Raw genomic sequence first — 10,507 nt, 5'->3', positions numbered from 1 at the left:
AAAATCATAAGGACATACTTTAAGAGCCCATATTTCACTATCTTGAAAATGTAACATAGATGAATAGATTTCTGATGAATATCTACCTATTGTCTAATAAATTAAACAAGTTAAATTAATAACAACAGATCTATAAAAATAATGAAACTGGACCAATAATAAAATGTTTATCATTTTAAAAAGCTGAGGACCACATTGATTCACTGTAGAATTCTACCAGATCACCAACGAAGACCTAAGCCAATACTTCTGAACTCACTGCATAAAATAGGAGAGAAAGAAATGCTTCTAAATTCTTTTTATAAAGGTCATATTGCTCTGTCATTCAAACCAGGTAAAGACATAACTAAAGTAAAAAAGAGAGAGGGAAATTACAGACCGATCTTCCTCATGAATAAAGACATACAAAAAAAGCCTCAATAAAACACAAACTGAATTTAAGATCACACTAAAAAGATCATCCATCATCATCAAGCTGACTTCATTCCATAGATGCAAGGGTGGATCAACATAAATCAAAAATGTAATTTATCATATCAGTAGACTCAGAGAGAAAAAAACACAATCATCCCAATAGACACAAAGGAGGCTTTTGATAAAAACAAAGCACCATCTCTTCATGATAAAGGTCATGGAAAGTCAAGGCACAGAGGAAGCATATCTCAACGAAGTAAAGGCTAGATAGAGTCTACATCATGCTAAAGGAGAAAAACTCAATGTTCCCATACAGATCAGGAACAAGACAAGGATCACACACACACACACACACACACACACACACACACACACAGCTACTCAATATAGCATTTGGAGTCTTACCTTCATCTCCTTGCGGTAGACAGCAAGTAGTACAGCAAGCCCCAGCTGGGTGACATGCAGGCATCTTAAGACTGTAGAGTGCTCAGCTGCAAACCAATCATTTATATCTCACCCCACAGCTCAGGGATCATTGCAGAACAGGGTCCAAGAGCTACAGGTGGTAAATGCCTTTCCAGAAATGTGTTTTCAACACACCAGAAGGCAGAAGCACACACAAATGCATTGCAGTTGTGACAGCATGCACGAGGCTGTGGAAAGCTTAAAGCCAGCCAGACAAAATCATGGAGAAAGGGATGGGGAGTAGAAAGGGGGAGGAGCAGGGGGACAGGGAGAGGGAGTCTTACCAGTAGTTGAGATGCTCTTCATGTTTGATGACTACTGGGGGAGGAAGAATCAGACATTTTGCTTGCTCTTTATTGTGATCACAGGTAAGGTGACTGACTGACTACACACCAAAGCATGCCTCAGTTTCAGGACTATCTGAGCAACACAAACACAACTCAATAAGAAAAGATGAAAAAAGTTGGATGAAAAGGGATGTAGGGGTTGAGAGGGCAGAGGAAAGAGGCATTGAGACTAGTGAATGTATCCACACACGCACTGTATGAAATTCGTAGAGAATTAATAAACATCAACTACTTCTAAAAGAGAAAAGGGAACAAAAGATGTACAAAATGAGAAAAATAACCCAAAATATCCATTTGACATAATATAAAACACCCAACAAGTCTGAAGTCTTTTAGAGCCTCTAAGTGTTGTCAATCAAGTACAGGATGCACAATTAATACAAAAGTAACCATCCTAGCTAGCAAAGAGAAACAAGCAAACAAAAAACTAACAAAGTGTGCAACATCCTTAGACATCAGGGAAATCTCACTCTAAGAGTGTCCATTATCAAAAATCCAAAGGATCGCAAATACTGAACTACATGTGGAGAGAGAAGAACCCTCTACTGTCAGTGTAAGTGTAAACTAGAACATCCACTTTGGAAATCAGTCTAGAGCTTTCTCTGAAACTACAAGTATAATTACCTTGTTGTTACTATATCAATTCTGGGTGTATACAAAACGGATTCTGTATTCCACTATAGAGACACTTGTGCACCCATGTTCATTGAGGCTCTAGTCACAGTAGCTAAAAGATGCAGTCCACTTCTATGTCCATCAGTTGTTGAATGAGTAATGAAAATATGGTACATATACAATATGGAGATTTGCTCAATTGTAAAGAAAAATAAAATGATGATATTTTCAGGTAAGGGGATGGAGTAGGAAAAATTATATCAAGTTGGATGACTAGATCCCAGAAAAGCAAACACTGTGTGCTGTCATGTCTGTGTATCATTACTTCAGATCTGTAGTTTGTGCATTTAACTTAAAACACCCATGGGAGACATGACATTAGAAGGGTGCCACTTGGGTGCAGATCATTAAGGGAGAGGCAGGGAGAACATGATAGAATGAAAGTAGAGAGAATACCAGAGGTGTAAGGGAGGTGAGTTAGGCATGGGAGAGATGAGGGTGTGAGAGAGCAGTAGCCAAAGCTCTACAGAAACCTACTACACTGCAACCCATTGTTTTTAAATTCCACAAATTATAAAAGGGTTAAAATGCATGGCTGGATAATGCTTCTCTTGGAAACTATGGATTATTAAACAAACTCCAAGTGTTTGTGGAACACCTCTATAGGAGTTGTTGGTCAAAGAGCTACTCAAATCCTCTCCCCCAACAGTTACGCAGGTTCTTGTCATTTTTCGGGGTTGCCCACCAGAAATAGATAACAATGCTTTACTTTGAAGATACGACACACCTTGTTTACAAGATATAAAGAAATCAAGCCACAACTGAGCTAGAAACTTCTCTCGGCTGGCTGGCTTTCATAGTGCCAGAGGTTTCATGAGGGTTGTGTTGGGGATGGACGGGGGTGGGGGATGGGGTGGGGTGGGAGGGCATCAGCAGTCTTATCCATCTGTGAACCCTATGACCTCCAATATCAGCATGCCAGGCAAGATGTGCTTGCTGGTAACATGGTGGCACCATTTTCTTATTAGAATAGCCTGCTCTCCCAGAGGGAACCCATGACAGTAGATCTGTAAGCCTGGCTCAAAACACAATTCTTGGAACTTTATAAGCCCTGAAGGGGATTTTCCATTTTTGTTTGGATAAATTGACATAGCACCAAACTGTGTTCTAAATCCGTCTTTGTACTCATGAAAAGATTATGCCATCATCCTAATCATAAAAGCTACTCTTTTTTATTTTTATTTTTCGCAGTGAATAGAGGTGAACACAGAGACTTATGGGTACGCTAGGTGTTGAGAAAAGGTGACCTTTGAAGACTCAGCCCTAAAGAAGATATTTATAGCAACCTCTCTTAAGTCTCTGAGACATTATGGAAAAGCAAGGGGTGGCAGGGAATGTAAGCACAAGAAAATAGGAAGAATGGTCATCCAATGCTATCTTCTGAGTATGTTGTAAGCACTGAAGTCACAAACTCATAGTAACTCCTGCATAAGACTGACCTTTCAGAAGTCAGTTGTGAATGGGGTGGGCATGGGGGGTCTTGGGTCCATCCCACCCCACCACCTCTGCTGACCTGTATATTGATAGACTCTAGAAGAGATGGCATGATTGTCTTCCATTGTTTACCTGCTGGTACGTTCTCCAACCACGCACAGGAGCATGTGCACCCTCACGCACACACACACACACACACATACACACACACACACACACACACACACACACACACACGCACGCACGCAACATGAATGTGAGAATGGAACCTTCAGACAAAAGAGATTGATAGGTGGGGAATGGGAGATAAGAAACTGGAGGGTGAGAACAATCGGAACCCACTATCATAGGCATGCATGAAAATTTTCAAGGAAAAAATTTAGGTAATAAAGAGGCAACCCAGGAAACACTTGGCTGCCTTTTATGCCTCAAGTTCAATTCAAGTCAATGTGTTATCTATCATGGGAATATCTACCAGACTAAACATTAATTATTTTAGAACGAGGGGTTATCTTATTGATTAAAAGGACTTTATTTTTTATCCATAGCATCAGTTAGATATGCCTACGGAGTGGAAGATACTGTCCGGCAAAAGAACTTTAAAAATTGGCAGAATGCACAATTATGTATAAGCTCTCTTCTTGTAATCACTCCACCATGAATGAAGTTAACAACATCCACTGGGGCAGTGCCTGGAAGGGCACACGAATTGCACACTCTTGACTTTGAAAGTCCCTAAGCCACAGCACGAGTATGTTGTGGATAGCTTATGGATATGGGCAGATCCTCACAGTGAATCCCAAGCAAACAAAGCACCCTTCTCTATATAATTATACAGCCCTCTTTACTCTACTCTTCACTGAACACTGGTGCAAGTTATCGTACCACCTGGAGGAGACAAACGTTGTAAATCTCATGGAGTTATAAAACCGTTAGATCCTTTTGTGAAACCGCTGGCATCTACCTCTTTATTGGGCTGGGTTATCTTGGTCCATGGTACAACAGGATCTACAAAAATACTACCACTGTGATCTGCCACTTAGCTAGATCCTGGCTACCTGTGAAGTCTGCTTTCATTCCAAATGAAAGTGTGCTTTTATCTCTGTATCCACCAAAGAAACACAATAAAAATTAATTAGCACCTTTCTCGCTCTTGTTCTTATTTGTTAGAAATCTAATTAGGCCCAAGTAGAAAAAGAGTCTGGCTATTGTGGACAGTCTCAGCGTGCTGTAGAAAGTCTTGGCTATTGGACTAGGTGGGGGTGTCAGCAGAACGAAACGGTCTTTAATTTACAGCCCTGTACGAGTGTAAAAGAGAAAATATTTGTTGGGAAAGTCAATAGTGGTTACTAGAGCCAAATAAAAATCATCCCAGTACCTGGGAGGTATCAATAATTATGCAGATATGCATGTAGAGGTGTTTATAAGAAAGATCATGAGAATATGAATTCTCTAATGCAATTTCTATTTCCTGAGCACATAGTATGTGTCAGGCAAATTGCACCTTTGAATTTTTATAAAAATTCAGCAAGTAAATAACTATAAGAATTTTCATTTTAGAGATAAAAATTTTTCTCATAATTGAATGGAGTGAGATAGATTTTTCTATTTATTTATAAGATGTTATAGGGGTAGAGTCTCTCAGAGTCTAAATCTTTTTTATAAAACAAGATAATCAAAGCAGAGAGAGAACTTATTCCAGGTATGTAATACAGTATTATACCCTACAGTATTTTACATATACTGTATAAACGGTATACTACATATACTGCATAAACAGCATATTACATATACTATATATACAGCATACACTATAGTGTATACATACTATAGTAGTGTTACATAATACTTTTGGTATGTGAATGACAAAGCTCTCATTCTTTTACATTGTTATGCTATCTTTTGAAAGTGCTTGCTTCATGTAGATATATCAGTGAAGGGAATTACAGTGTCGATGTTAAGAGTCATAGATGAATAATTAAAAGGAAACCATGTAACAAATATATAGGGCAACTACCATCAAATTAAGTGATGACATTTGAGTATTTGTTTGAAGTGGAATCTTATTAATGTTTATTAATATTAAGCACATGTGCAAGTTGATAAACCATGACTAGATTAGCTGTTGAAGAAAACTGTGAATAATGGAGACAGAGAGTTAGAAGCCACTTTCTCTCTTTCTTCTTGGATGCCAGACCCAAGGCAGGAGTTCTGTGTGCAACAACTCAACACTGTACTGTACCTTAGTACAGTGGTTCTCAACTGTGGGTCAGGACCCTTTGTGGGTCTAATGACACTTTTATAGGGTTTGCCTAAGACCATTGGAAAACACAGATATTTATATTATGATTCATAACAGTAGCAAAATTATAGTTATGAACTAGTAGTGGAAATAATGCTATGTCGGGGGGAGGGGAGGGTCACCACAACATGATAAACTATACTACAAATTAATAACATTAGGGAGGTTGAGAATCTCTGCCTTTGTAGGTCAGGTGACAGCAGGACCTTTTATTAACGCTTCAAGATCCATTTGACAAAAGAGTTCCTCTAAGGGCCTCCCTCACAGATGAAGTAGGAATAACCCCAAAGGAAACTGCGTAGACAGGGTATTAACTGACTTTTCAAACAGTGAATCAACCTTATTATATACATTTGGAATATGGTCTATTTAATTATGAACAATTAATCTTAATAATGTTTTATTCTATTAAATTGGGTAATTTTATCAAGATTCTTGCGTCCATATTCATGAAAGAAACATGTGTAAATCTTCTTCTGTACGTACTGGGATAAAGTAAATGGATTTTACCCATAAGAAGTCCTAGAAGTTGACTCCTGGAAGAGCTGTCACATTGAATGCTGTATTATTTTTTCTGGAGGAAATTCATTGTGAACCAAGAAGCATTTACAGTTTTCTTTAAATACAAGATCCAAACCTCTTTTATGAATAAATGATTACTTTAAATTTCTATTTCTACTTTCATTAGCTTTAGTGTATGGCATTTTCTGTAACCTCCTTTCCATGTTATTCAAATTGTTTTTTATGCAAGATCCTTATAGATAGATCTGACTTCTTAAGCTCCAAGAGACTACAGATGTTTCACTCTAGGCCTTAAGATTCTACCCTAACTTTTCTGTAGTCCTAGCAAACATTCTGGGGCAAAGCCAACAAGCAAACAAACAACCTCCAGCATTTTAGGCTTTCTAAGTTTCAAACTCCATACTCCTGGACCATTTGTCTACCAAAGATTTGGGTGAGAATTCCTGCCTCTGGCTGTGTGGGCTACTTCAGCAAAACCAGTTGTTTGTCACACACAGACTAAGAAACAAAAAAGGCTGAAGTTGACAAGATGGCCTTTCTTTTCCCCAGAATTAGAGTGAGTCCCTCAGTCCTGTTAACCTACACAGCTCTTTCTTGAACTGTTGCAACTTATCTGTTTGGATCTACCTATTACAGGAAGAGCTTTACCCTGCTGGCCACTACTGTTTCCTATTCCAAAGCACAGGTCTGCTATAACTGACCTCCCGGCAGAAAAGCCCTCTGGTTACAAGTAGCAACATAGCTTAAGAGAAAACGAATTAATTGTTTCTTCTGACTGAAAGGTCCATTTGTAAAGGTGGCTGGCTTCAGCTCCCAGCAAGAAGAAAAAAAAAAGAAAAGAAAAGAAAAGAAAAGAAAAGAAAAGAAAAGAAAAGAAAAAAGAAAACCTTTCCTGGCTACAACTCAGTTATGCACCTATTCCTGTCTTAAGCATAAATCACACTAAATAGCCTGAAAGGGAAGATTGCTCAGAGCAAAATCCATATCACATCAGTAGAGAAAAAACAAGTAGATCACAGACAACTGGAGCAAATGTTCACAATGCCTGAGAGCATGCCAGCCGCTACCCATGCCTCTGCCTTGAGTGGCTGCTGACCACTTGAGCTCTGTACTGCTCACTGCTTCAGCTATGTTAAGTCCTGGGCCTTGATAATCTTTTGGTATCCAAGTCAGGACAATTAATGCTGGACTTCTAATAGACACCTAATAAGAGCTGCGGGTGTGGATGGCTCTGGAGTTGAATTACTTGATTGCTTTTAACACAGGTCAGCAGCTAAAAATGATGGATGTCTCGGTTCCCAACTCTAAGGCTATGCTAATATGTGCTGTCAGGAGAACGCACTTTTAAAAGCACATGGGTTAATGTTATGTATTTTATGTAACATTCCTCCTGAACAAAACAGAATGAGAAAACAGGGAAGGGTAGCTCCTTAGTTATTCCCAGAGCCACTTTTTTTGCCATGTATCTTGAGTTTAGCACACCTTCCTTTGCTGTGATATGGTACATCCCACTGTCTATCTTCTAGGCAGGAAATCATAGAAGACTTCAGTATTGCCCTCCAAGGGAGAAGATTGTTGGTTAAATGGAGCTATGCTGACTTCACTGACAGAAATCTCTGATAAAATAGTCAGGACTTTGAGTCTAAACCTGAAATGGAGCTATAGCCAGTCGGTTGGTAATAGTGTTTAAGCACAAGCCCTTTAAGGGAACCGATAAATGGTTAAAATGTATACCGTCATAAAGAGCACACTTGTTGCAATCAGAATCCGGATTCTGCTGCTTGAGTGGCCTTAGGCCAAAAATTCCTAATTTGTATCGCAGAGCTATTGTGATTAATTGGAGTAATGGATGATAATACTTAGCATCACAGCAGCCATAACCAATAGTAACTATTGATGTTTACATGGATGTGCACAGGAAACGTTAACAATAGAACCCAGAACTATTTGTCACCATGGTAAAGAGCTGGTATGGTTATGGCTACACATACTGAAGAAAGAATAATCAGTCTGTTTTAGATAGGTACATGTATATTTGTTTTAATTAGGGTCATTATTGGGATGGTGTATCATCATGACCAAAAGTAACTTCAGGAAGGAACTTACACAAGCTACATCCACAACTCAACCCTCAAGTTTTTACTTCTTGCCTCTTTCCCACTTTAACCCTTTCTGGAAATGTTCCTTTCACCTGTCTATTGCACATTCGCAATTGTTTTGGGTTTCTTTACTATAAGCCAAGAACTATGTGAACTGCAAACAAAAGAATGCTGGTCCTGTCCATTCTGCAGTGGAGGTGTGGGTGAGGAAGAAGTGTTTTGTTAATGTGTAAGACATGTGCACAGATGAGGAGGCAATGGGATGGGAGTCTCCAGGCAGTCGAGTCAAGAAGTGGGAACACTGTCATGAGAGGGGTGCAAAGGCAGTAGGAAGCATACTGTGATTGGCTAACGCCCAGATATGAAAGTCAACGTAGTAATTAGTAAAAATGATCCCAGATAAAGGGCACTTAGTCCATTTTAAGAATTTGGGATTATTTTTCCATAGAGAGTAGGGAACTGATATTGAACCACAATGAGACATGGTCTGATGTCACATATTCTTTCAATTACTGGCTATAGGAGGACCCTTAAGGTTATGGCAACAGGCATTGAGGACAGTTACAAACCTCTTCCTATAGAGCACGTGAACCTGAATGAAGGATGACCGGGGTTGATAAGAGTTGCTTTTCCTTATCAAAAGAACCCTTAAAAATCCTGTAATAGAACCTTCTTTAAAGGCTAGCTTCTCACTGTCTTGTCCATGCTGATCTTGAACTTGTGTATTCAAGAAATCCTCTCACCTCAGCTTCCTGAGTCTCGGGACTACAGGTATGTACCACTGAGCCCAGAAATATTAAAAGCAAAATGGAAAGACCAATGAGTCTATATGGTACAAATTCCTTATCAGAAGATTGCTATGCTATCCTAGGCTCACGATTTAGCAAACAAAGTCCAAAATTAGCCTCGCTTCTATCTTCTAGCCTTTTTGTTGCAGAGAGAATTGGAAATTTATTGCTGTTATTCCTGGAAGTTTCCCCAATAGCCTCTGTGTTTCTCCTTTTAAGCATGATGGGATCAGCCAAAAGAGTTCACAGTTTGATAAGCCTTTTGCTGAGAGTCTTCCTGGGACTCACAACAATGGACACTTAGTGTCTTGGGCTCCATGCCCTCAAATGACACACTTGCTTCTTCACCTGTCGGTGAACATCTCTTCTTTGAAACTAGGTTACTTTTTCTCATCTCTTTTATTTACTTCTAACGTATTTCCTGATACCTTTATGCAAAAACAGCCTCTCAGACTTCGAGTCTTAGAGCTTATATTTCGAAAGCACTAATATTTCATTCTATTCTGCACTGTTTGTGGGAAGCATAAGAAACAGTAAAGAGGTATTACCCTCTTAAGGTGGCCATAGGCTTCTTCATCTGTGCTTCTTAATTCGGAGTCAGAGAATCATGACCCACAAGTCAAACTTCTACAATTCTGAACAAGTTGCTTCTTTTTAAAAAAAAATGTACCGGAAGCTAGAGATGCTACTGCAAAATGTTTCACTAAAAAATACAGCGTAGCTACGACAGTGTTATAAGCATGCTACACATTTTACTGCTTTGGACTGTCTTCATTTTGTCAATCTCAATTTCTAAAGAGCTAGCAGTATTTCCTCAAGGAAAAGAGTATGCATATACCCTCACTAAACATTTTATCTCTTCTTTCTAGGTTCCCTGTCTCTCACTGTTACTACCCATGCCCGCTGACATATTAGCTCTGTCTCTCAATTCCCCCTCCTTTTTCTTTATTTATTTGACAAATATTATCCATATATATTTTAGTGTGTGATATTTTGTTATATATGCATGCTATGAAATATCTAAATCCAGCTTCCCTAAAACACTTAGGAGAAAAGTCGCTTGAAACCCATTTTTCTAGCAATATTCCAGTACACAATAGCTCATTCACTATATACTGTATTCTAGCTACCACGCTATGTATCTTAGAGTTCTCCTAACTATAATTTTATAGTGTCTGGCAAGCATAACCCCTTGTCAGCTCTTCCATCTTCCAGACTATGAAAACTACCATTTTTCCTGATTCCATGATTCCCAGTTGTGTCTTTTTATGTCTGGCTTTTTTTTCTTAACAGAACGACCTCCAGTTCCAACCACGTTCTCTTGTGGATGTCAGAATTTCATCTTTTCATAGTTGAAGAATATTTTGCATCTTTACCCATTCATCTATTGATGGACACTTTGTTTGCTTCTATGTCTTAGCTACTGAAAACAGGGCTGTAATGAACATAAGAATGTAGCTA

Source organism: Mus musculus, chromosome 17 (assembly GCF_000001635.26).
Source record: "Mus musculus strain C57BL/6J chromosome 17, GRCm38.p6 C57BL/6J".
Lineage (NCBI taxonomy): Eukaryota > Metazoa > Chordata > Mammalia > Rodentia > Muridae > Mus > Mus musculus.
This window is presented reverse-complemented; position numbering follows the sequence as displayed.